The following is a 27,322-nucleotide window of genomic DNA, read 5'->3' on the forward strand; positions in this document are numbered from 1 at the left end:
GACACTCCTACCTCCAAATCAGTCCAAGGAAGCTGCCAGGGTATGTCTTGTACTCCTGCGCTGCAGACCGCAACACTCTCCCACGTCAAGACTGCAGATCAGCGTCCGCCCCCTGCAGCACTGGGACCGCACCAAGTGCAACTCAAAACCGTGGATTGGAGCTCGGGAGGGCCCGCTTGGCGCAGGTTCTCACAGATCCGGCTGTGTACGCTGCACCGGGGCCAGTAGCAGATCCCCACATTCTGGAAGGCCTTACAAAGTCAGGAAAACACCCCATGAGGCCAAAATAGGTCTGCAGCTGCTGGTTGATTTGATTTTATAATGGTGACTCAGAGCTCGCAGCTCAAGCAGCCATTACAGTCGCGAACAAGCTCTGCCCCATCCATTCATTTAGATGTACATGCATATATGTAGCTATGAGCATTCCTGTTCAAACAAAAAATGTGTGTTTCTCCCAGTATGTGCCGGTGAGACTGTAGATACCTGATAATGACATTCCTTCATTTGCCATGCTTACCATGCTATGGAAGACTTTTGACTCTATTGACTTTCACTTGGTTAATAGGTTAATATGCAGGGATAGTTGTCTCACTTACGGGGGGCGATGATCTCATTGGTTCAGATTGTAATATTCATCGATGATGTAAAATAGAGGGATGACATGTGTGATGTATTCTATAGCTGTGCTGCAGAAGCGCTCCAAACTGCTCCATTTGGCATTTCTGAGAGCTTCACAGTCGGAATTTCCAGTCAGAATCAGAGAAACTGAGTTGCTCGGTAAGCAATGGGTTTTGGGTATCTTAATGCTGGGGTCAAAACAAATGCATCCAAAGTGAATTTGGTCTGGCAGACCGCCTCCAAAAGGACCACAGAGGCACTTCCGACTGACCTCATAATCGACCCCTATATGCTTTAAACAACTGTCTCCGAGAGTTTAGCAATGATTCATTTATTGAGACATGACTGGACGCCATTTGTGATTATGGTGTTATTACTAGCTATAGTGAACTACATCCACTAACTAATAAGCCATTTTCCAACATTTGCTAAACTTCCCCCTATGCATCCCACAAACTTGGTTCAAGAAGTTCACTGCCCACATTCACACCTATCCCTTGGATGAAAAAGCCTCCCATGATCACTTTCCAAAAATGCATTCTGTCTACAGTCAAGGGAGGCATGGCAATAGTTGACCAGAAATTTCACTTCTGGGCATCTCATATTCAAGTGCTCAATGACTGGCTTCAAGGAGGATGGACTGACCATGCCTTCTGAGTTGAGATGTCCCTTATCGGGTGGGACAGATCCCGGAATTTAGCATGATAATGCCCCTCCTCCCTAAGTTTAAAATCCCATTTGTAGTTATCGCAGATTTAGCACTTGTTTCAAAATCACCCAAATGTCTTAGTGTATACTACTAGCTGTATACCTCAGGCGGTTAATGCACTTGCTACAGAAGTAATCTGCTAATAACAGGTTTGAATAGTCATAACATGTCTTAGATAGCTATTGTACCTAGTGTAAAGCACTATGTATTACCCGTTATTCACAAGTTCATAACCTATTTAAATATAGCAGAGTGTTTCAGCTTGTTTTGCAGAGATCCTTGTGTGCTTTCCCCTCTGCTGATACCCGAATGGCTTTAATCAAGACACACAGAGGTGTTTTCCTATCCCCCCATGTCACCTGGGCTCTGAAGGTCACAATATAAAAAGGCGCTGGTGTACCTCATGGATAAATTCATAAACCTATATCAATACTGCAGTGGAATAATTGATTGCCACTGGGATGTCGCTTGAAACAAACTGAATTTCCATAATTAATTGTTTACATGAGACTGTATGCGTATCTGTTGCCATTCCATCATCTTTATAGATGTCTGGACAATGATAAGACAACAACACAGATTACAACATATGAAAATAAAGCAACAATACGTTTCACGTCAATACAAATGTCCATAAAATAATGGGACAATGCTCGTCAAAACCAAAAATTACAACATGCAAAAATAAAGTGTCATCACATCAGTGCAAATATCCTCCAAACATGAGAAAGTTCATTATCAAAATACATTATGTCTAAGTGGGTGCAAATTTAGTCAACGTGTTTTAGCCATCCTTAGTCAAGTCCTCTTCAGGACCAGTAAGACTGGAGAACCTAAACCTGAAGTACGCCATTGTAGTTGGACGGGTATGCTTAGACGTGGGTCCCTTGCTCACTTTGCCACTGGATTCAAACTAGCCTGGCTGATGAAGGGTGTAACCCCGGGACAGGTCCCAGGATGCCTGTTCCCAGTTAAGGGAAGACCTGTATTGGCAGTTTGGGCTGGACTGTTCCCATGAGGCACAGGGACAAGACTGATTTGCATATATCTGGGTCTGAACTGAGGTGGCAAAGTGAGCTTAAGAATGATGATGGATTCAACCCAGATCTGTGACTGGGACAGAGTGTCTGAAAATTTTCAACACTCCATCCATCATCTCCTTGTGTTTGCTTTGTTCGCCCTAAGTTGTCAGGGTATGCCCAGGCATGGGTCCCTTGCTCACTTTGCCACTGGATTCAAGCTAGCCTGTCTGATGAAGGGTGTAACCCAGGGACAGGTCCCAGAATGCCTGTTCCCAGTTAAGGGAAGACCTGTCTTGGCAGTTTGGGCTGGACTGTTCCCATGAGGCACAGGGACAAGACTGATTTGCATATATCTGGGTCTGAACTGAGGTGGCAAAGTGAGCTTAAGAATGATGATGGATTCAACCCAGATCTGTGACTGGGAGAGAGTGTCTGAAAATTTTCAGCACTCCATCCATCATCTCCTTGTGTTGGCTTTGTTCGCCCTAAGTTGTCAGGGTATGCCCAGACATGGGTCCCTTGCTCACTTTGCCACTCGATTTAAGCTAGCCTGGCTGATGAACGGTGTTACCCAGAAACTGGTCCCAAGATGCTTGGTTCCGGTTCAAGGAAGAACTGGCTTGGCAGTTCTGGTTGGACTGTTCCAATGAGGCACAGGGTAAAGACTGATTTGCATATAGCTGGGTCTGAACTGATGTGGCAAAGTGATCTAAAGAATGATGATGGATTCAACCCAGATCTGTGACTGGGGGCGAGTGTCTGAAAGGTTTCAGCACTCCGTCCATCCTCTTCTTGTGTTTGCATTGTACATTTCAAGCACATAAATCAAATATAATAAATGTTAATGTCATGCAATGACACAAAGTCTCCTGATAACAAAGTTTACAGCAGAGAAAGTGTTTCTTGATTACGATACCTCATGGGCAGACCACCTCATGTGTGGACCACCGGGTACTGTTGATAGTTGGTACTGTTGAGGCCTAGGTTGCTATTGAATCGGGGAGCTCCTGGTCACAACAGGTATCGTAATCAAGAAACACTTTCTCTGCTGTAAACTTTGTTATCAGGAGACTTTAGATGTAGATAGTTTTTCCTTTTTTTCAGTCCTGAAGAATTGCGAGTATATACACTCTATGCGAGAAACATGTTGGCCCATATTTTCTAAAATAGGACACTCCAACACGAGACATTACACTTGGATGAGTGCCTTGTTCACTGTTTTTAATCAGGGTAGGAGACCCCAGAATAAAAATCAATTTGTGTTAGGTACTCCCAAACCTGTTTTAAATCACCATTACACATCTACACTATTCTGGCCCCATACCCGCACTTCACCATACAGCAGTTGGATAGAAGATCTCCCCTTTCTAGGGAGCCCGTTGGGTATTGCAATGACGACCCGACAAGGAGCAGCCCATATGATGAAGCATGACACCTGAAAGGATGTGTGAGGGTACTATGATCCAACATATGGATTCCCAACTATAGACCCCTTGTGGACCTAGTTGAATCTGGCCTTCTCTTTGACTCTTTGACTCTATTTACAGAGGAACGGCATAGCCTCATTTTTGAAAACTGGAAATGGGAATGACATGTGTGAGAGACCATTACCAATACACATGCTTGCATTCCTATGTTTGACAACATGCTGGTGCAACAACTACACCATCATTGTGTAATACAAGCATCAATGGCCTACTAGTTTTCAATTCATGCATACACATACTTATGAGTTAGCTGCCTGAAACACCACATGGAAGCAGTTACTTCACTGTCTAAGTTCTAAAAACAAAGAGTATAGGAATGTACCATAGAAACATAATAATCAGTGTAAGTAATTCAACACAGCTGTCCTCATCAAAAAGGGCAACTAATAGCCATTTTCTTTTCCAGATGCAGATGTGAATCTGACTCAATAGAGTGGTTCTCTTGTTGAAGGGATTCTGGTGAAAAAACAGAATTATGTGTTTGACCACAGAACATCTGTATGTAGAGACTGAGTCACCATTCCACATCAGTACCTATGGGCCAAACCCGATCAGCTTACAGTGCCGCACTTGCCCTGCCATCCTTTCCATAGAGACAAGTGATTTGGCATCCCAGAACACAACACACTAGACCCTCTGAGGGTCATCACCTTTCGTCCTCTTACTCATACATATCCACAATAAGTAAAATAGAGACACAAAGGAAGCTTACAATATTCATTGAAACTATAGTGCTCCAGTATGTAATAACTGTGCTACAATTAGAAAACATATGTAGGTCAACAATGTGATAAGTGAGCAGTCAGTTGAGCCCAATGTCCTGCTGCGGAGGCACGTTGCTCCTCCCCCCTCCTCCTTCCATCAGCTTCCGTGTCAGGATTCATCGGCTGGTCTGAATGCAGTGAGAGATGTGAGCCGCAAGCTGCGAGCAGTGTCGCGGAGGCTGCAGAGCAGAGCGGAGAAAGGTATGCAGAATCAACCTTCGGTTAATTGACGTTGTTTGTGACCTGATGGGTCCCATGAGGTGGTGAGAGACACGGCGTGAGGCAACGGTGCTGGGCGGAATAAGCAAAAAAATTGGATATGCTGTGTTAGCTCTGAAGCTGTTCACCGGGACCCCGAGAGGAGAGGTGAGAGGCAGTCTCCCCTGCAAGGTGGTGAGCTTGCTGATTAAAGGATATGCAAAATAACGATCAGATGCACCATTGTTTGGACACCCCTTTTTTGAGGCTAAGTGGCAACTAATCATGATAATAACACTCCTAGGGAGGAGCCAACACAGGACCTATTTCTGAGTTTTTTGAAGTTTGAGAAGCCCTTGGGAGGAGGAGAGGATTAAAAAAAACACTTTCTTCAGGCTATAAATAAACTACTACCTGTTTGCTGCCACTATTTGACCGGCTGACCAGCTGCCCTCGAGGTGCATTTGGCTGAGTGTGACATTGCAGTTTGACAATTTCCACTTGCGTTTTGTGGCCAAAGCTGGAAACCTATTTAACCTGTCTGAAAAAAAGTTCAGCTGCTAGCTCTACCTCCGCCTCTGCAAGGTCGTTTCTTATGAGGCAAAAAGTCCAATAGTAGGCTTCATATTTTTGGCCAGGACTGTGAATTATGCGGCAGATGCTCCAGCGAGGGTCAGTAAAATGAGCAACAGCTGAGGTCCCCACTCCTTCACTGCCGACTCAGAAGGCTAGGAGAAAGGCGGCGCAGTCTTGAATATTGGCAGCCAGGAGAGGAAGAACTAGCCAGAAATTAAGGAAGTCAATGAGCACCATGAGCTTGTAAATGGATATTGTGCTTCTGGTGTCTTCTACCCCATCACTCACTTCTCCAGGAACTTCCTTGGGGTCCTGAGGGTCCTCCCCAGAAATAGAGAGTAGTATTGGGGCTAGCGGAGTGGGTGCTGCAGGCATTACCAGGACTCAAAAAGTAACAGAGGTTTCTCCAGATGAGGTGCTGAATGAGGCGACCCCACGACGCTTCAGTACTTGGCAAGCTAATAATGAAGGCTCTAGGAAGATTGGAGTCCCGGAAATGGTGGAGACAGGCAAGAGGCAGTTAACCCTCTTAAAGACTACCCTGTATTCTCTAAAAACCATAAGCCAAATGAAGCGGTCTTCAAGGCGCCTCTCGCTGATCGGACATTACTTGAAGAAACCACCCAGGTTAGCCAGAAATAATCACTGGTGTGACTCTGGGTGAGACTGCCTGAGAAAGAGGTACAGAAGGGCAAGTTCAATCTATACAGCAGGTGCAGTCTACTGAAGGGTAGGCCTGGACACACTTATGCATAATTGCATGAGTTCAGATGGCCTAGGCCTCTCGTTTCGCTCACTACAGCAGAGTCTCTAGGATCGTAGAGATGGATTCACTTTGTCAGCAGGGGCCTGGAAGCAGCAATGCTTGCGCCAGGGGGGGCGCCGCTATCGTCCAGTATCCATTGGTCCCGACACAGCAAATGCACAGCTGTTTGAAACTATTCTCGGTGAAATATGGGATTTTAAAAACTCGAATGCCCAGGAGCTCTCCTTGTAACATCTAAGATTATATAAAATTGAAACTATGGTCGAGCAAATACCTCAGCGATTTAAGCAACTGGAGCAACTTATATCTCATATTGAGGACCATCTGTGGCATGTGACTTTGATATTTCCTCTCTTCTAAAAAATTTCAGGCCTCTCAGTTAAAGATGGATACGATGGAGAATTATGCCAGATGTTCAAATTTACGCTTTACAAGGATCCTGGAGGACAGTGAATTTCTTAATCGCCAGTCTTACCCAGTAGCTTATATGGAGTCAATGATTAGAGATCATATACTTGAGAAAGCACCTGAAGATATTACTGTAATGTGGGCCCAGAAAATCCCCTCCCAGAAAATTCCAGGGGCTAAGTATCCCAGGACAATGATTGTGAATTTCTCTGACTACCGCATTAGGGAGGCCGTTCTCTCTAAGGCGAGTCAAAAGAGGGATGTTGCTCTACCCAATGAAGCCAATATGTCAGCAGCAGCAGCATGAAGACGGAAGGACTTTGTGGGGTGATGAGTCAATTTAAGAGCACAGGAGCACAGGTTTCTATTGCCCAGAAGACTAAACTGAATGAGCGTTGGAAGGGAAAGTTCCATCTCTGCTCCATTCCTGAGCAGGCTCAGGACCTCTTACAAAAGATCGTCCAAGCACACGGAAAATAATTAAAGGAGGGGTATTTGAGCAGTGTCTTTTGCCTGTCTCATCTGGTTTATGCTCAGGAATGGAAAATTCTGCTTGATTTTGCTGCACTCTAGGCACTTTAGACATTTAGACACTAAGTTCACTTTAACTGTGTGTGTTCTCTGCTACTTTCTCTTTGTTCTCTTTTAGGGAGAAGATGTAGTGGATATAGCTTCTATTATTGTCTGCTACTATAGTTATTGGTATTATTCTCTTATTGTAATTTTCAAATACTCTGCACTTTGGCCAATTTTGTACTATTGAACCATCGCACTTTATTCTTTGATGTCATCAGTGATGTCACTGAACATGTCATGAATGATGTAATATGTGACGTCATCAGCAGTGCATTGCAGGGGCACGAGTTATAGTTAGCTGAACTAACTATTACTCCGGAAATTCTATTGTTTTGTATGAGAGAAATGTCCAACTAACTATAACGTTCCTGAAACCTATGTTTTTTTCTGTGAATTACTATGGTTTTTTAAATGCAAATTTCTAACTATAACATGCCTGAAACCTATGGTTTTTCAAGTGAATTTCAAATGTTTTTTAAATGAAAATTGGTAAGTCTAATGTACCTCAATCCTATGTTTTTTTTATATATATATATATATATATATTATTTTATATATATATATATTCACTGAAAAAACCATAGGTTTCAGGGGCATTATAGTTAGGAATTGGCATTTAAAAACCTTAGAAATTCACTGAAAAAGCCATAGGTTTCAGGGGTGTTATAGTTAGCTGGACATTTCCCTCATACAAAACCCTAGAAATTCCCCTGTTATAGTTAGTTCAGCTAACTATAACTCGCGCCCCCGCAATGCACTGCTGATGACGTCACATATTACATCACTCATGACATGGTCACCCCGTTCTCCTTGCCGGATAGGCACACCCCTGCACTGACCTGTGAACCCCAGACCAGCACACGCCAGTTGTGCATGCAGGAGGATGCGTACGTAGCTACACATCCAGGCTCACTGCCAACACTGAGGTGACAGCACACTATGATGTTGCAGGGCTTGTGCCTATCACTAAGACAATGACAACAGGGAAACACTTACTAAGATATGGGTTTGGGGGGCATTGGCGGTCCTGGAGTTGTTGCGATGAGTCTTCTGGCCCTCATGGGTATCCCTGTTTCATGCTCATTGACTCTATGGCACCTGTGGGTGTTCTGGTGTGGCTCTTGGCTGTGTTCCCTTTCATGGTGCAGGTAGATGTCCTGCTTAACACCAGCATAAAGCAGGTGTAAAATCCCTGGTGTTAACGTGTCCTATTGCCGGAATTTGTTTCACATTGCAATTGGTGTGAAAGTTGTGATGTGGTTTTTTTCGTGTGCAGAACAATATACGAACTAAGCAGTGTATCTCGTCAAGATCCAGCACCTGACGCACCATTCCCAATCAATATAAATACAATGAGATTTCTTAAAAGATTTCATGTGTACACTGTAAGTGCAGCCAATACCTCAGTGCAATACAATACAGGATTTTAGTATTTAGAATAAATCGCAAAGGTGTACCTCATGTCTTTTTGCTCGGGAACGGCTACTCTCTATTTCATTATCAGCACCTCAACGGAAGTAAAGTTGAGATAAATCTAACACACCATTCAGAAGTTGGTGCAAACTGCAGATATCACTAGTATTCCAGCGATAAGTGCCCCAAAATTTAACACCATGGTGGACTCCATCAAATAACAGTAATAAGAACAAGAAAGAGTCACACAGCAGTTAAGAGAACAACCAAAAACATTATTAATTTTTTTCAAACTTTATTTTTTATAATAATAAATATATAAACGATAAACTATTTTCAAACATTATTTTTTTATTAACATAAATATAAACAATAAACTGATAAACAAAATGTAACAACAATAATACAAAACAACAAGGCGGACCACTCCTGTGGGAACCACGGATGTCGACGACAGACCTGGAAAATCAGAAAGCTTGTTAAAAAAAAAACAACAGGGTATTCTTACAAATACCACAAGAAACAAATCACAGATATATAAAATGTATACAGCTAACAAAATTTTTATAATGTTAACTTACAAAAACTTTAAATATTGCCGCTTTAAAATATTTACCGAATGTGAGGAATTTTTTTTGCAGAAGGCACCACACCCACAACGTTTTTCTTCAGTAGTGAAGAAATTTTTAACTTTTTCCAAGGGGCAAACAAAGACCAATGCCACCTTCTTAATTCTCAAGATTTGCCAAAGAGTTCTGTTACGAGGCGAGCCTAACAAAAAATACTCATGCGGCACGGCAAGTATGATGAAACACCTAAGGACCCTTCATCCAAACAATCTTGCACGAGAAGAGTGCAAACAGATGAGAAACACTCCTGTTCTGTATCTGTAAAAAAGAAGCACAAATAAATGTATATTAATAACTTTCAAATTTATACTATTCCATTACTGTACAAACACATTTTATATAAAAACTGACTAAGAAACTATAGCCCTGAACCACAAGTGTGACGATCGTTAAAACACTACATGCATAGTGCATACTACTTTGAAGCAGTTCATGCCCTAAAGCCTACCTCACTAAAAGACTACATGCTAACTGACTAAATGATTACAGTACTAAAAGGAGACACACTGGGTGAGTGACAGGGTGTTTGCTAGAAGAGTATGAATACTAACTAGGGAATTGAAGGTGTGAAACACAACTGTGTAGGTGATCAGAGGACTGCATCAATACTGCATAGGAATTTAAAGCAGTCCATGTGCTAAGGCCTGGCTCACTGCATGATTACTTGGGTACTGACTGAATGATTAGAGTACAGCAAGCAGAGTGCCTAGGTGAATTTATAAGTGGTAGGCTTTTCTCACAGGGAATGGATTAGTACTTGGTACTGAATGGGTCACTATAGGAGTGCAAAGGGAGTGACAGGATGTTTGCTGGACTGTATGGATACTAGGGGTGGGCGGAATTTGCGGAATTAACCTTCGCAAATTATTGCGAGAATGTTTAAAATTATCGCAAACAAGCAGAAATATCGCGAAGATGCGGAAGTTTTTTTCCGGCATGTTCGCGAGATTTTCTGCATGGTTGCGGGTCGCCAACTTACCCATGTGGTTGCTTGCGGGCGCGGCCATCTTGTTTTGAGTTGTTCTCGCGGTGCATGATCGCGAGAAGAAAGACGTGATCGCGCGACGCATGACGTCACTGCGGGCGCGAACTGTCGCGAGACAGCGCAAATGGCTAAAAACAATACAACATCTCATGGAGAACGCGACCGGATCAAGAAAACTTGGCGGCGAACGCAGGGATTCAGGTAAGGCGATCGCGCGCGCGCAAGAATGTATCATTTTACAGCGCGAGCAAGAAACAAATTATCGCCAAGCTGCGGAAACCGGAATTTTTGACATTTTTGCGCTCTCCGCGGAACGCAAAAATGTCAAATTATCGCAATTTCCGCGAACGGAACAAAATTTTTGCCCAGGCCTAATGGATACTGACTAGGGAATTGAAAGTGTGAAAGACAAGTGTCTAGGTGGTTAGAAGACTGCATACATAGTGGATAGGGGTTTGAAGCAGTCCATGTGCTAAGGCCTGGCTCAGTGCATGAATATTTAGGCACTGACTGAATGATTTGAGTACTCCGAAGATAGTATCTTGGTGAATTTATAAGTGTTTGGGTTTTGGCACAGTGAATGGATTAGTACATGATGTTGAATGGGTCACTAGAGGACTGCAAAGAGAGTTACAGGGTGTTTCCTGGAAGTGTATGGATACCGACTAGCGAATTGAAAATGTGAAAGACAAGTGTATAGTATGTTAGAAGACTGCATGCATACTGCATAGACATTTGAAACAATCTATGTGGTAATGTATGGTTCACAACATGAGTACTTGGAAACTGACTAAATCATCAGACTACTGCTAAGTTAGTGCCTGGGTAAAACTTTTACATTTTCAGTTCTGGCACAGTGAAGAGAATGGTACATGGTACTGCACTTTAGTGTCAAACCCTGACTCAGTTTATCAATGCATAAGCATAGAATAGCTTCTAAAACTACTAAGACTTGACAACATGACCGATTTTAAAACAGTTATCTGTCATCAAATATACTATGTTACCAAATGCTTCTCTCACAATCCTTACCCAAATGTACAGAGACTCACAGTGTGATTTTAGACAAGCAACACTATCCCTAGCAGTTTACCAAAACGTATTCACTAGTCTGGAAGAGGTAATGGTACTGCACACAATCTACATATTTAAGTGCAGCACATTAGTGTCAAAGCATGACTCATTTAATCAACGCATAAGCAAAGACTGGCTTCTAATTCTACAAAAACTTGACAACATGACAGGCTTTAAAAAGTTATCTGTCAGAAAATACACAAAGTTACCAAATGCTTCTCTCACAGTGGTTCCCAAATACACACTAACTCACAGTGTGATTCTAGACAAGCACCACTATCCCTAGGAGTTTACCAAAACTCATTCACTACAGTGCAAGTGGTAATGGAACTGCACATAATCTACATATTTCAGGACTGCACTTTTGTGTCAAAGCCTGACTCATTTAATCAAAGCATATGCAAAAACTGCCTTCTAATGCTACTAAAACTTGACAACAAGACAGGTTTTAAAACAGTTATCCGTCAGCAAATACACGATATTACCACATACTTCTCTCACAGTGGTTCCCAAATGCACACAGACTCACAGTGTGATTCTAGACAAGCAACACTATCCCTAGCAGCTTACCAAAACTCATTCACTACTGTGTAAGGGGTAAGGAGACTACACACAATCTACATATTAAAGTACAGTACATTAGTCTCAATGCATGACTTATTTTATCAATGCATAAGCAGAGACTGGCTTCTAATGCTACTAAAACTTGACAACATGACAGGTTTTAAAACAGTTAACTGTCAGCAAATACACAATGTTTCCAAATGCTTCTCTCACAGTGGTTCCCAAATGCACACATACTCACTGTGTGATTCTAGACAAACAACACTATCCCTTGCACTATACCAAAACACATTTCTTCATCTAGAAGAAGTACTACATTTTAGTATAGAAACATAACATAACTCATTTCACAAATGCATAAACAATGACTGGTTTCTAATTGCACACACACTGTCAATAAGATTATAGAGAAAAAAAGTACTCCCTACACTTTAGCAGGAGAAATACATTAGTCTGATTAAAATCAAAATAGTCTACATACATCCCCTCACAATTAAATAACTCACCTTTCAAGTTGTTTTGTAGATTAAGAAGTATATCAGTCACTCACCATATTTTCTTTTACAGAATCTCTGCACTGTGCACCTCTCAGCAAAAACAAAGAATGGAAAAGTTTCCCTTTCATTTTCCTCACATATACATGTAAACATCAAATCACAATCCTTCACACATAAACTCAAAAGCAAACACACATTTCTATTGGTTAAACATTTCACCCCTTTCCAACTGAAATACATTTCAACCCTTCCCCCAATCTGCCTTCTTCCTGTTACCATAGAAGCAGCTCATGGAACACTGCACTGAGCACACAGGTCACAAGTTCAGCACACAATGTTGCTAAACAAGACAGGAAGTGTGCTTGACTTTTCAACATATCAGCTTATCATATATAATGTTCCTTACTATCTGTTTTTGTCAACCAATAAGAATCATACGTTTAAAAAACAGAAATATACACCCTACCTTTCAGTGTAGAAAGTAGTCATACAGCCAATGATTTCTTGTCTTTTTCAAAATAAGTTTCCGTGAATCCGTGCACCCAACGCGATAGGATGCGCGCACGATGCGCGCATTTCGCCGTTTAAAAAAACAACAAAAAGGGGACCCCAGGAGCACCTCTAGAGGGTCAGAGTATTTCCACTCTTCCCCCTTTATATGTTTTACACACTTATTCCCCTTCCTTCTTCAGCCTCGCTTCTACCGAGGCAGAAAATGGCCACCAACAGTTCAAATCTAGACAGACACTCGACAGCCAATTAGCATTCAGCGCGCGATCGGGAGGGTGCGCGCTTGGTTCGGGGAGGGTGCGCTTACGGTACGGGTAGGGTCCGCGGATCCTCCCCGGCCATAGATATTTATGTACTTTTAACTCTAATTTTCTCAGGAACTACTAAACGGATTCACACCATTTATGCAAAAGGCATGAGTCTGATCTGAGGACTACCTCTTTGCCAAATTTGGTGTCATTCCGTTCAGCAGTTCGGGCTGTAGCTGCGACAACAGATCCTATGGGAAATTGCATGGGAAAAACGCGTTTTGGGACCCCCCTTTTTTCACGGCCCCCGCTTGACAAATCACCACGAAACTTTCAGGGTAGGAGCGGAGCAGAGCTTGCCAAAAGTTTGGAAAATTTTACGAGGATTCATCAATCGGCGCCAGACTTATTGGGAATAGAATGTTGCGGATTTCCTATGGAAAATAGGTTCTAACTATAACTATCTACTGGCGACTGCCAGTAGGTAATATATATATATATATATATATATATATATATATATATCAAAGCACAAAACAGTCGAGTCCTGAGTGCAAATGAAAAGAGCTGCTTTATTAGTGACACCTGGCTCCTCTCTTTCAACCAGACGTGTTTCAGCGGTAAATCCGCCTTAATCATTGGATGAGCAAAATTCAAAAGTGGACTACATCGAACTGATGATTTCTTCCTTTATTATACATTTCCCATAATGCAATATTCTTGTACAGGTAAGTTCGATTGTTTTTGTTACGTTTTTTCTCTGTTTGGAAATCCATTAATTTTAAGTATAGTACTTACAAAGTCACAGTTATCATATCCATAGTGGCATTGTGCTCGTTCTGTGGTGCCAGGAAAGATAGTGTCTGAGTCAAAAGGCAACTCTCCAGTGCACTCCACCCGAGGGGTTCAATGCTCCTCTAGCATCCCTTACTCAGCCCCAAATACAATCCACTGTATCCGGTAATTCCTTCAGTTTTGTTCTGGGGCGAGCGAGTCATCCCCCATCCATATTACATTTCCAACAAAGTCTCTGCAAAGATGGGGGGCTCCGACCCTGGCAGGGTGGTCTCAACAAACACAGGCGCAGTCACTCCTGCAAACAACTTCAAAGCACAAAACAGTCGAGTCCTGAGTGCAAATGAAAAGAGCTGCTTTATTAGTGACACCTGGCTCCTCTCTTTCAACCAGACGCGTTTCAGCGGTAAATCCGCCTTAATCATTGGATGAGCAAAATTCAAAAGTGGACTACATCGAACTGATGATTTCTTCCTTTATCATACATTTTCCATAATGCAATATTCTTGTACAGGTAAGTTCGATTGTTTTTGTTACGTTTTTTCTCTGTTTGGAAATCCATTAATGTTAAGTATAGTACTTACAAAGTTACAGTTATCATATCCATAGTGGCATTGTGCTCGTTCTGTGGTGCCAGGAAAGATAGTGTCTGAGTCAAAAGGCAACTCTCCAGTGCACTCCGCCCGAGGGGTTCAATGCTCCTCTAGCGTCCCTTACTCAGCCCCAAATACAATCCACTGTATCCGGTAATTCCTTCAGTTTTGTTCTGGGGCGAGCGAGTCATCCCCCATCCATATTAAATTTCCAACAAAGTCTCTGCAAAGATGGGGGGCTCCGACCCTGGCAGGGTGGTCTCATCAAACACAGGCGCAGAGTCACTCCTGCAAACAACTTCAAAGCACAAAACAGTCGAGTCCTGAGTGCAAATGAAAAGAGCTGCTTTATTAGTGACACCTGGCTCCTCTCTTTCAACCAGACGCTTTTCAGCGGTAAATCCGCCTTAATCATTGGATGAGCAAAATTCAAAAGTGGACTACATCGAACTGATGATTTCTTCCTTTATCATACATTTCCCATAATGCAATATTCTTGTACAGGTAAGTTCGATTGTTTTTGTTACGTTTTTTCTCTGTTTGGAAATCCATTAATGTTAAGTATAGTACTTACAAAGTCACAGTTATCATATCCATAGTGGCATTGTGCTCGTTCTGTGGTGCCAGGAAAGATAGTGTCCGAGTCAAAAGGCAACTCTCCAGTGCACTCCGCCCGAGGGGTTCAATGCTCCTCTAGCGTCCCTTACTCAGCCCCAAATACAATCCACTGTATCCGGTAATTCCTTCAGTTTTGTTCTGGGGCGAGCGAGTATTCCCCCATCCATATTAAATTTCCAACAAAGTCTCTGCAAAGATGGGGGGCTCCGACCCTGGCAGGGTGGTCTCAACAAACACAGGCGCAGAGTCACTCCTGCAAACAACTTCAAAGCACAAAACAGTTGAGTCCTGAGTGCAAATGAAAAGAGCTGCTTTATTAGTGACACCTGGCTCCTCTCTTTCAACCAGACGCGTTTCAGCGGTAAATCCGCCTTAATCATTGGATGAGCAAAATTCAAAAGTGGACTACATCGAACTGATGATTTCTTCCTTTATCATACATTTCCCATAATGCAATATTCTTGTACAGGTAAGTTCGATTGTTTTTGTTACGTTTTTTCTCTGTTTGGAAATCCATTAATGTTAAGTATAGTACTTACAAAGTCACAGTTATCATATCCATAGTGGCATTGTGCTTGTTCTGTGGTGCCAGGAAAGATAGTGTCCGAGTCAAAAGGCAACTCTCCAGTGCACTCCGCCCGAGGGGTTCAACGCTCCTCTAGCGTCCCTTACTCAGCCCCAAATACAATCCACTGTATCCAGTAATTCCTTCAGTTTTGTTCTGGGGCGAGCGAGTCATCCCCATCCATATTAAATTTCCAACAAAGTCTCTGCAAAGATGGGGAACTCCGACCCTGGCAGGGTGGTCTCATCAAACACAGGCGCAGAGTCACTCCTGCAAACAACTTCAAAGCACAAAACAGTCGAGTCCTGAGTGCAAATGAAAAGAGCTGCTTTATTAGTGACACCTGGCTCCTCTCTTTCAACCAGACGCGTTTTAGCGGTAAATCCGCCTTAATCATTGGATGAGCAAAATTCAAAAGTGGACTACATCGAACTGATGATTTCTTCCTTTATCATACATTTCCCATAATGCAATATTCTTGTACAGGTAAGTTCGATTGTTTTTGTTACGTTTTTTCTCTGTTTGGAAATCCATTAATGTTAGGTATAGTACTTACAAAGTCACAGTTATCATATCCATAGTGGCATTGTGCTCGTTCTGTGGTGCCAGGAAAGATAGTGTCCGAGTCAAAAGGCAACTCTCCAGTGCACTCCGCCCGAGGGGTTCAATGCTCCTCTAGCGTCCCTTACTCAGCCCCAAATACAATCCACTGTATCCGGTAATTCCTTCAGTTTTGTTCTGGGGCGAGCGAGTCATCCCCCAACCATATTAAATTTCCAACAAAGTCTCTGCAAAGATGGGGGGCTCCGACCCTGGCAGGGTGGTCTCAACAAACACAGGCGCAGAGTCACTCCTGCAAACAACTTCAAAGCACAAAACTGTCGAGTCCTGAGTGCAAATGAAAAGAGCTGCTTTATTAGTGACACCTGGCTCCTCTCTTTCAACCAGACGCGGTTCAGCGGTAAATCCGCCTTAATCATTGGATGAGCAAAATTCAAAAGTGGACTACATCGAACTGATGATTTCTTCCTTTATCATACATTTCCCATAATGCAATATTCTTGTACAGGTAAGTTCGATTGTTTTTGTTACGTTTTTTCTCTGTTTGGAAATCCATTAATGTTAAGTATAGTACTTACAAAGTCACAGTTATCATATCCATAGTGGCATTGTGCTCGTTCTGTGGTGCCAGGAAAGATAGTGTCCGAGTCAAAAGGCAAGTCTCCAGTGCACTCCGCCCGAGGGGTTCAATGCTCCTCTAGCGTCCCTTACTCAGCCCCAAATACAATCCACTGTATCCGGTAATTCCTTCAGTTTTGTTCTGGGGCGAGCGAGTCATCCCCCATCCATATTAAATTTCCAACAAAGTCTCTGCAAAGATGGGGGGCTCCGACCCTGGCAGGGTGGTCTCAACAAACACAGGCGCAGAGTCACTCCTGCAAACAACTTCAAAGCACAAAACAGTCGAGTCCTGAGTGCAAATGAAAAGAGCTGCTTTATTAGTGACACCTGGCTCCTCTCTTTCAACCAGACGCGTTTCAGCGGTAAATCCGCCTTAATCATTGGATGAGCAAAATTCAAAAGTGGACTACATCGAACTGATGATTTCTTCCTTTATCATACATTTCCCATAATGCAATATTTTTACTTTTATTTATTCCTTTACAAGAATATTGCATTATGGGATTTACCGCTGAAATGTGTCTGGTTGAAAGAGAGGAGCCAGGTGTCACTAATAAAGCAGCTCTTTTCATTTGCACTCAGGACTCGACTGTTTTGTGCTTTGAAGTTGTTTGCAGGAGTGACTCTGCGCCTGTGTTTGTTGAGACCACCCTGCCAGGGTCGGAGCCCCCCATCTTTGCAGAGACTTTGTTGGAAATTTAATATGGATGGGGGATGACTCGCTCGCCCCAGAACAAAACTGAAGGAATTACCGGATACAGTGGATTGTATTTGGGGCTGGGTAAGGGACGCTAGAGGAGCATTGAACCCCTCGGGCGGAGTGCACTGGAGAGTTGCCTTTTGACTCGGACACTATCTTTCCTGGCACCACAGAACGAGCACAATGCCACTATGGATATGATAACTGTGACTTTGTAAGTACTATACTTAACATTAATGGATTTCCAAACAGAGAAAAAACGTAACAAAAACAATCGAACTTACCTGTACAAGAATATTGCATTATGGGAAATGTATGATAAAGGAATAAATCATCAGTTCGATGTAGTCCACTTTTGAATTTTGCTCATCCAATGATTAAGGCGGATTTACCGCTGAAACGCGTCTGGTTGAAAGAGAGGAGCCAGGTGTCACTAATAAAGCAGCTCTTTTCATTTGCACTCAGGACTCGACTGTTTTGTGTTTTGAAGTTGTTTGCAGGAGTGACTCTGCGCCTGTGTTTGTTGAGACCACCCTGCCAGGGTATATATATTATATATATATATATATATATATATATATATATATATATATATATATATATATATATATATTACCTACTGGCGGTCGCCAGTAGGTAGTTATAGTTAGGACCACGTTTCCATAGGAAAACCTCAACATTCTATTTTGAATAACTTTGGCGCCGGTCGACGAATCCTCGCGAATTTCTCAAAATAGGTGGGGCGCTACGCACCGCTCCTACCCTGAAAGTCTCGGGGGGATCCGTCAAGCGGGGGCTGAGATAAAAGGGGGGTCCCAAAACGCGTTTTTCCCATGCATTTTTCCATAGGACCTTTAGAACGAGCTACAGCCCGAACGGCTGAACAGAATTACTCAAAATTTGGCAGAGAGGTAGTCCCTAGGTCAAGGAAGTGCCTTTTGTAGGTTTGGTGTAAATCTGTTCAGTAGATTCTGAGAAAATAGCCTTTAAATCAATATATATATCTGAGCCCGCTTACGGTACGCTTACCGTACGCTTACGGTAAGCGTACGGCGGCGTGCGCGAGCGCGATTCTGATTGGCTGTTAGATCTTAGTAAACATTCGAATCGGCCGAAACCAGGAAGCGGCGGCCGCCATTTTGTGTATTTCACTCTGAAAAAAAAGAGTGAAAACAAGGAAAGGGGGCAATGAGGAGAGTTACAGACCCCCTAACATTTGTAAGGGGGTCAAAGAAGGACAGAAAAGTACAAAAAAAACATTTATTGATTTTAAAAAAAATCACGGGGTACGCGTACGGTAAGCTTACGGTAAGCGTACGGTAAAAAAATAAAAATAGATAAATGAAAAGCAGATTTAAGAGTTTAGAAATTAGGGAGCTCTAAAAAGAGCTGTTGTGTTTATGAAGTCATTTTTTTAGTGGTACCTACAAGTAAGTACCGATGCAGAGTCTAAGGTTCAAGAGGAAGACTCTGTTCCCTTCATCATTGAAGTGCACACCATCTCCTCTATAAATGTCTTGCATGTCATAACGCAAGTTGTTGTGGTAAATGGCACCCATACCATAGTCACGGAGGAAAGCAGAAACAGATTTGTTGACGTGCTTTCTTGCTTTGTCAATCTGTGGACAGAAATGATTGGACCAGTTCCATTTTTGCCTTTGGCATATGTTGGAAAACACAAAGGCAGTTTTAGGGAAAAGTGTAAACAGTTGTGCAAAGGTGTCCTTCATAAGCATTTCCAGACCTACCCCAGTCAAAGTGCCTAGGTCATTGCCACCACAGTGCACTATTATGAGGTCAGGGTGTTGGATTTGAATGAAGGATTTCACCAATGGCATCAATTGGTGCCACTTTAACCCTCTCTGACCAATCCATTTAATGTCTACATTTGGCAAAGCAAGGTCTCTCACCATATCTGTTTTCTCTGCAAACTTTTCACTCCAGAAGACATAGCTGTGCCCTACAATCCACACTGTGAACATCTTCAAAGGAGAACTGGATGCACTCAGGAGGTGTCTTTCAGTAGAATGGCAATATGAAAAGAAAGACAGTTTGGAAATGGAGGCATACATATTTTTTTAAAACAAAAAGAACTGATTGGCTGTTTCATACCATTCTAGAATAAAAACTAGGCTGTATGTGAAAATTAATAGAAGCATGTTTTGTATTGGTACAAAAAAATGTGTAACCAAAGAACAGTACTATGGATTTGCTGTTAGGTTTGAAAAGTCAAGCACTCTTGCTCTGTGGAATTGAAACATTGTGTGTCGAACTTCTGACCTAACTGCACACAGCAGTGTTCCATGAGCTGTTGCTATGGTAGCAGGCAGAAGTCAAGTTGGGGGAAGGGTACTAGGCAGAAGTCAAGTTGGGGGAAGGGTACTTTTGGAAAAGGGTTCGTTTTCAACCAATAGAAATGTGTGATTACATGTGAAAAAAAGGGGGAAGCACTGAGATTTGAAACTTACATGTATATGTGTGGAAAAATAGAGGGAAAGTTTGCCATTATCTGGTTCTGCTGAGAGGAGAGAGGTGAACACAACAGAGATCCTGGCTCTGATAATCTGCTGTTTGAGTGTCACATTTCTTTCACAACTAACTAATTTTAAAGGTGAGTTTACAGTTTGAGAGGGTATGTATGTGGTAACTTAAGAAATGAATAATAGAAATGGGAATTGTTTTTGTTGTAGTTACACATGGTGGTTTCATAATGTGTCAGTGTGTAAAAGTGATTTACACTTGCCCCGAAAAAAAAAAGAGCAGTAAGTGTGCTTTCAAATTGGCAAAGAAATTTCGTTTTGGGACTAATGTGAAAACATGACTCTGTGTGCATAGAAGAATTATAGGCAGAGATTTATTGCGTCTTGCTCTGGTGATTTCACAGTTGCATTAGATGGAAAGGGGGAGCGAATTTTTTGGGGAAGAAGCAGAGGCTTAGCACACACCCATGTGCTTGCCATGTATAGTCATGCACAGTATTTAGAAGCCAGTGGGGTTTTCAGGTTTAAGTCTGTAATGCAAATACATTCAGCATCACTAAGGCTGGTTGCCCTTGGTGGAGTGTAGGCAGTCACAGAGAATGCACATGGTGGTGGTCTGAAAAAAAAACAGCTTGGACACGTGCAATTAAATAAATCAAAAATAGTGGTTTCATAATGTGTCAGTCTGTAAAAGTGATTTCAAATTGTAAAAAGAGATTTTCACTTGGCCCGAAAAAAAAAGAGCAGTAAGTGTGCTTTCAAATTGGCAAAGAAATTTCGTTTTGGGACTAATGTGAAAACATGACTCTGTGTGCATAGAAGAAATATAGGCAGAGATTTATTGCGTCTTGCTCTGGTGATTTCACAGTTGCATTAGATGGAAAGGGGGAGCGAATTTTTTGGGGAAGAAGCAGAGGCTTAGCACACACCCATGTGCTTGCCATGTATAGTCATGCACAGTATTTAGAAGCCAGTGGGGTTTTCAGGTTTAAGTCTGTAATGCAAATACATTCAGCATCACTAAGGCTGGTTGCCCTTGCTGGAGTGTAGGCAGACACAGAGAATACACATGGTGTTGGTCTGAAAAAAAAACAGCTTGGACACGTGCAATTAAATAAATCAAAAATAGTGGTTTCATAATGTGTCAGTCTGTAAAAGTGATTTCAAATTGTAAAAAGAGATTTTCACTTGGCCCTAAAAAAAAAGAGCAGTAAGTGTGCTTTCAAATTGGCAAAGAAATTTCGTTTTAGGACTAATGTGAAAACATGACTCTGTGTGCATAGAGGAATTATAGGCAGAGATTTATTGCGTCTTGCTCTGGTGATTTCACAGTTGCATTAGATGGAAAGGGGGAGCGAATTTTTTGGGGAAGAAGCAGAGGCTTAGCACACACCCATGTGCTTGCCATGTATAGTCATGCACAGTATTTAGAAGCCAGTGGGGTTTTCAGGTTTAAGTCTGTAATGCAAATACATTCAGCATCACTAAGGCTGGTTGCCCTTGGTGGAGTGTAGGCAGTCACAGAGAATGCACATGGTGGTGGTCTGAAAAAAAAACAGTTTGTACACGTGCAATTAAATAAATCAAAAATAGTGGTTTCATAATGTGTCAGTCTGTAAAAGTGATTTCAAATTGTAAAAAGAGATTTTCACTTGGCCCTAAAAAAAAAGAGCAGTAAGTGTGCTTTCAAATTGGCAAAGAAATTTCGTTTTAGGACTAATGTGAAAACATGACTCTGTGTGCATAGAGGAATTATAGGCAGAGATTTATTGCGTCTTGCTCTGGTGATTTCACAGTTGCATTAGATGGAAAGGGGGAGCGAATTTTTTGGGGAAGAAGCAGAGGCTTAGCACACACCCATGTGCTTGCCATGTATAGTCATGCACAGTATTTAGAAGCCAGTGGGGTTTTCAGGTTTAAGTCTGTAATGCAAATACATTCAGCATCACTAAGGCTGGTTGCCCATGGTGGAGTGTAGGCAGTCACAGAGAATGCACATGGTGGTGGTCTGAAAAAAAAACAGTTTGTACATGTGCAATTAAATAAATCAAAAATAGTGGTTTCATAATGTGTCAGTCTGTAAAAGTGATTTCAAATTGTAAAAAGAGATTTTCACTTGGCCCTAAAAAAAAAGAGCAGTAAGTGTGCTTTCAAATTGGCAAAGAAATTTCGTTATAGGACTAATGTGAAAACATGACTCTGTGTGCATAGAGGAATTATAGGCAGAGATTTATTGCGTCTTGCTCTGGTGATTTCACAGTTGCATTAGATGGAAAGGGGGAGCGAATTTTTGGGGGAAGAAGCAGAGGCTTAGCACACACCCATGTGCTTGCCATGTATAGTCATGCACAGTATTTAGAAGCCAGTGGGGTTTTCAGGTTTAAGTCTGTAATGCAAATACATTCAGCATCACTAAGGCTGGTTGCCCTTGGTGGAGTGTAGGCAGTCACAGAGAATGCACATGGTGGTGGTCTGAAAAAACAGCTTGGACATGTGCATTTAAATAAAAGAAAAAAAAGTGGTTTCATAATGTGTCAGTCTGTAAAAGTGATTTCAAATTGTAAAAAGAGATTTTCACTTGGCCCGAAAAAAAAAGAGCAGTAAGTGTGCTTTCAAATTGGCAAAGAAATTTCGTTTTGGGACTAATGTGAAAACATGACTCTGTGTGCATAGAGGAATTATAGGCAGAGATTTATTGCGTCTTGCTCTGGTGATTTCACAGTTGCATTAGATGGAAAGGGGGAGCGAATTTTTGGGGGAAGAAGCAGAGGCTTAGCACACACCCATGTGCTTGCCGTGTATAGTCATGCACAGTATTTAGAAGCCAGTGGGGTTTTCAGGTTTAAGTCTGTAATGCAAATACATTCAGCATCACTAAGGCTGGTTGCCCTTGGTGGAGTGTAGGCAGTCACAGAGAATGCACATGGTGGTGGTCTGAAAAAAAAACAGCTTGGACATGTGCAATTAAATAAATTTTTAAAAAAGGTTTCATAATGTGTCAGTCTGTAAAAGTGATTTTCACTCGGCCCGAAAAAAAAAGAGCAGTAAGTGTGCTTTCAAAATGGCAAAGAAATTTCGTTTTGGGACTAATGTGAAAACATGACTCTGTGTGCATAGAGGAATTATAGGCAGAGATTTATTGCGTCTTGCTCTGGTGATTTCACAGTTGCATTAGATGGAAAGGGGGAGCGAATTTTTTGGGGAAGAAGCAGAGGCTTAGCACACACCCATGTGCTTGCCATGTATAGTCATGCACAGTATTTAGAAGCCAGTGAGGTTTTCAGGTTTAAGTCTGTAATGCAAATACATTCAGCATCACTAAGGCTGGTTGCCCTTGCTGGAGTGTAGGCAGACACAGAGAATACACATGGTGGTGGTCTGAAAAAAAAACAGCTTGGACATGTGCAATTAAAAAATTTTTTAAAAAAGGTTTCATAATGTGTCAGTCTGTAAAAGTGATTTTCACTCGGCCCGAAAAACAAAGAGCAGTAAGTGTGCTTTCAAAATGGCAAAGAAATTTCGTTTTGGGACTAATGTGAAAACATGACTCTGTGTGCATAGAGGAATTATAGGCAGAGATTTATTGCGTCTTGCTCTGGTGATTTCACAGTTGCATTAGATGGAAAGGGGGAGCGAATTTTTTGGGGAAGAAGCAGAGGCTTAGCACACACCCATGTGCTTGCCATGTATAGTCATGCACAGTATTTAGAAGCCAGTGGGGTTTTCAGGTTTAAGTCTGTAATGCAAATACATTCAGCATCACTAAGGCTGGTTGCCCTTGCTGGAGTGTAGGCAGACACAGAGAATACACATGGTGTTGGTCTGAAAAAAAAACAGCTTGGACACCTTGCAATTAAATAAATCATAAATAGTGGTTTCATAATGTGTCAGTCTGTAAAAGTGATTTCAAATTGTAAAAAGAGATTTTCACTTGGCCCTAAAAAAAAAGAGCAGTAAGTGTGCTTTCAAATTGGCAAAGAAATTTCGTTTTAGGACTAATGTGAAAACATGACTCTGTGTGCATAGAGGAATTATAGGCAGAGATTTATTGCGTCTTGCTCTGGTGATTTCACAGTTGCATTAGATGGAAAGGGGGAGCGAATTTTTTGGGGAAGAAGCAGAGGCTTAGCACACACCCATGTGCTTGCCATGTATAGTCATGCACAGTATTTAGAAGCCAGTGGGGTTTTCAGGTTTAAGTCTGTAATGCAAATACATTCAGCATCACTAAGGCTGGTTGCCCTTGGTGGAGTGTAGGCAGTCACAGAGAATGCACATGGTGGTGGTCTGAAAAAAAAACAGTTTGTACATGTGCAATTAAATAAATCAAAAATAGTGGTTTCATAATGTGTCAGTCTGTAAAAGTGATTTCAAATTGTAAAAAGAGATTTTCACTTGGCCCTAAAAAAAAATAGCAGTAAGTGTGCTTTCAAATTGGCAAAGAAATTTCGTTTTAGGACTAATGTGAAAACATGACTCTGTGTGCATAGAGGAATTATAGGCAGAGATTTATTGCGTCTTGCTCTGGTGATTTCACAGTTGCATTAGATGGAAAGGGGGAGCGAATTTTTGGGGGAAGAAGCAGAGGCTTAGCACACACCCATGTGCTTGCCATGTATAGTCATGCACAGTATTTAGAAGCCAGTGGGGTTTTCAGGTTTAAGTCTGTAATGCAAATACATTCAGCATCACTAAGGCTGGTTGCCCTTGGTGGAGTGTAGGCAGTCACAGAGAATGCACATGGTGGTGGTCTGAAAAAACAGCTTGGACATGTGCATTTAAATAAAAGAAAAAAAAGTGGTTTCATAATGTGTCAGTCTGTAAAAGTGATTTCAAATTGTAAAAAGAGATTTTCACTTGGCCCGAAAAAAAAAGAGCAGTAAGTGTGCTTTCAAATTGGCAAAGAAATTTCGTTTTGGGACTAATGTGAAAACATGACTCTGTGTGCATAGAGGAATTATAGGCAGAGATTTATTGCGTCTTGCTCTGGTGATTTCACAGTTGCATTAGATGGAAAGGGGGAGCGAATTTTTGGGGGAAGAAGCAGAGGCTTAGCACACACCCATGTGCTTGCCGTGTATAGTCATGCACAGTATTTAGAAGCCAGTGGGGTTTTCAGGTTTAAGTCTGTAATGCAAATACATTCAGCATCACTAAGGCTGGTTGCCCTTGCTGGAGTGTAGGCAGACACAGAGAATACACATGGTGGTGGTCTGAAAAAAAAACAGCTTGGACATGTGCAATTAAATAAATTTTTAAAAAAGGTTTCATAATGTGTCAGTCTGTAAAAGTGATTTTCACTCGGCCCGAAAAAAAAAGAGCAGTAAGTGTGCTTTCAAAATGGCAAAGAAATTTCGTTTTGGGACTAATGTGAAAACATGACTCTGTGTGCATAGAGGAATTATAGGCAGAGATTTATTGCGTCTTGCTCTGGTGATTTCACAGTTGCATTAGATGGAAAGGGGGAGCAAATTTTTGGGGGAAGAAGCAGAGGCTTAGAACACACCCATGTGCTTGCCATGTATAGTCATGCACAGTATTTAGAAGCCAGTGGGGTTTTCAGGTTTAAGTCTGTAATGCAAATACATTCAGCATCACTAAGGCTGGTTGCCCTTGGTGGAGTGTAGGCAGTCACAGAGAATGCACATGGTGGTGGTCTGAAAAAAAACAGTTTGTACATGTGCAATTAAATAAATCAAAAATAGTGGTTTCATAATGTGTCAGTCTGTAAAAGTGATTTCAAATTGTAAAAAGAGATTTTCACTTGGCCCTAAAAAAAAAGAGCAGTAAGTGTGCTTTCAAATTGGCAAAGAAATTTCGTTTTAGGACTAATGTGAAAACATGACTCTGTGTGCATAGAGGAATTATAGGCAGAGATTTATTGCGTCTTGCTCTGGTGATTTCACAGTTGCATTAGATGGAAAGGGGGAGCGAATTTTTGGGGGAAGAAGCAGAGGCTTAGCACACACCCATGTGCTTGCCATGTATAGTCATGCACAGTATTTAGAAGCCAGTGGGGTTTTCAGGTTTAAGTCTGTAATGCAAATACATTCAGCATCACTAAGGCTGGTTGCCCTTGGTGGAGTGTAGGCAGTCACAGAGAATGCACATGGTGGTGGTCTGAAAAAACAGCTTGGACATGTGCATTTAAATAAAGAAAAAAAAGTGGTTTCATAATGTGTCAGTCTGTAAAAGTGATTTCAAATTGTAAAAAGAGATTTTCACTTGGCCCGAAAAAAAAAGAGCAGTAAGTGTGCTTTCAAATTGGCAAAGAAATTTCGTTTTGGGACTAATGTGAAAACATGACTCTGTGTGCATAGAGGAATTATAGGCAGAGATTTATTGCGTCTTGCTCTGGTGATTTCACAGTTGCATTAGATGGAAAGGGGGAGCGAATTTTTGGGGGAAGAAGCAGAGGCTTAGCACACACCCATGTGCTTGCCGTGTATAGTCATGCACAGTATTTAGAAGCCAGTGGGGTTTTCAGGTTTAAGTCTGTAATGCAAATACATTCAGCATCACTAAGGCTGGTTGCCCTTGCTGGAGTGTAGGCAGACACAGAGAATACACATGGTGGTGGTCTGAAAAAAAAACAGCTTGGACATGTGCAATTAAATAAATTTTTAAAAAAGGTTTCATAATGTGTCAGTCTGTAAAAGTGATTTTCACTCGGCCCGAAAAAAAAAGAGCAGTAAGTGTGCTTTCAAAATGGCAAAGAAATTTCGTTTTGGGACTAATGTGAAAACATGACTCTGTGTGCATAGAGGAATTATAGGCAGAGATTTATTGCGTCTTGCTCTGGTGATTTCACAGTTGCATTAGATGGAAAGGGGGAGCGAATTTTTTGGGGAAGAAGCAGAGGCTTAGAACACACCCATGTGCTTGCCATGTATAGTCATGCACAGTATTTAGAAGCCAGTGAGGTTTTCAGGTTTAAGTCTGTAATGCAAATACATTCAGCATCACTAAGGCTGGTTGCCCTTGCTGGAGTGTAGGCAGACACAGAGAATACACATGGTGGTGGTCTGAAAAAAAAACAGCTTGGACATGTGCAATTAAATAAATTTTTAAAAAAGGTTTCATAATGTGTCAGTCTGTAAAAGTGATTTTCACTCGCCCGAAAAAAAAAGAGCAGTAAGTGTGCTTTCAAAATGGCAAAGAAATTTCGTTTTGGGACTAATGTGAAAACATGACTCTGTGTGCATAGAGGAATTATAGGCAGAGATTTATTGCGTCTTGCTCTGGTGATTTCACAGTTGCATTAGATGGAAAGGGGGAGCGAATTTTTGGGGGAAGAAGCAGAGTCTTAGCACACACCCATGTGCTTGCCGTGTATAGTCATGCA

Source organism: Triturus cristatus, chromosome 2_1 (assembly GCF_964204655.1).
Source record: "Triturus cristatus chromosome 2_1, aTriCri1.1, whole genome shotgun sequence".
In the NCBI taxonomy this organism is placed as follows: Eukaryota; Metazoa; Chordata; class Amphibia; order Caudata; family Salamandridae; genus Triturus; species Triturus cristatus.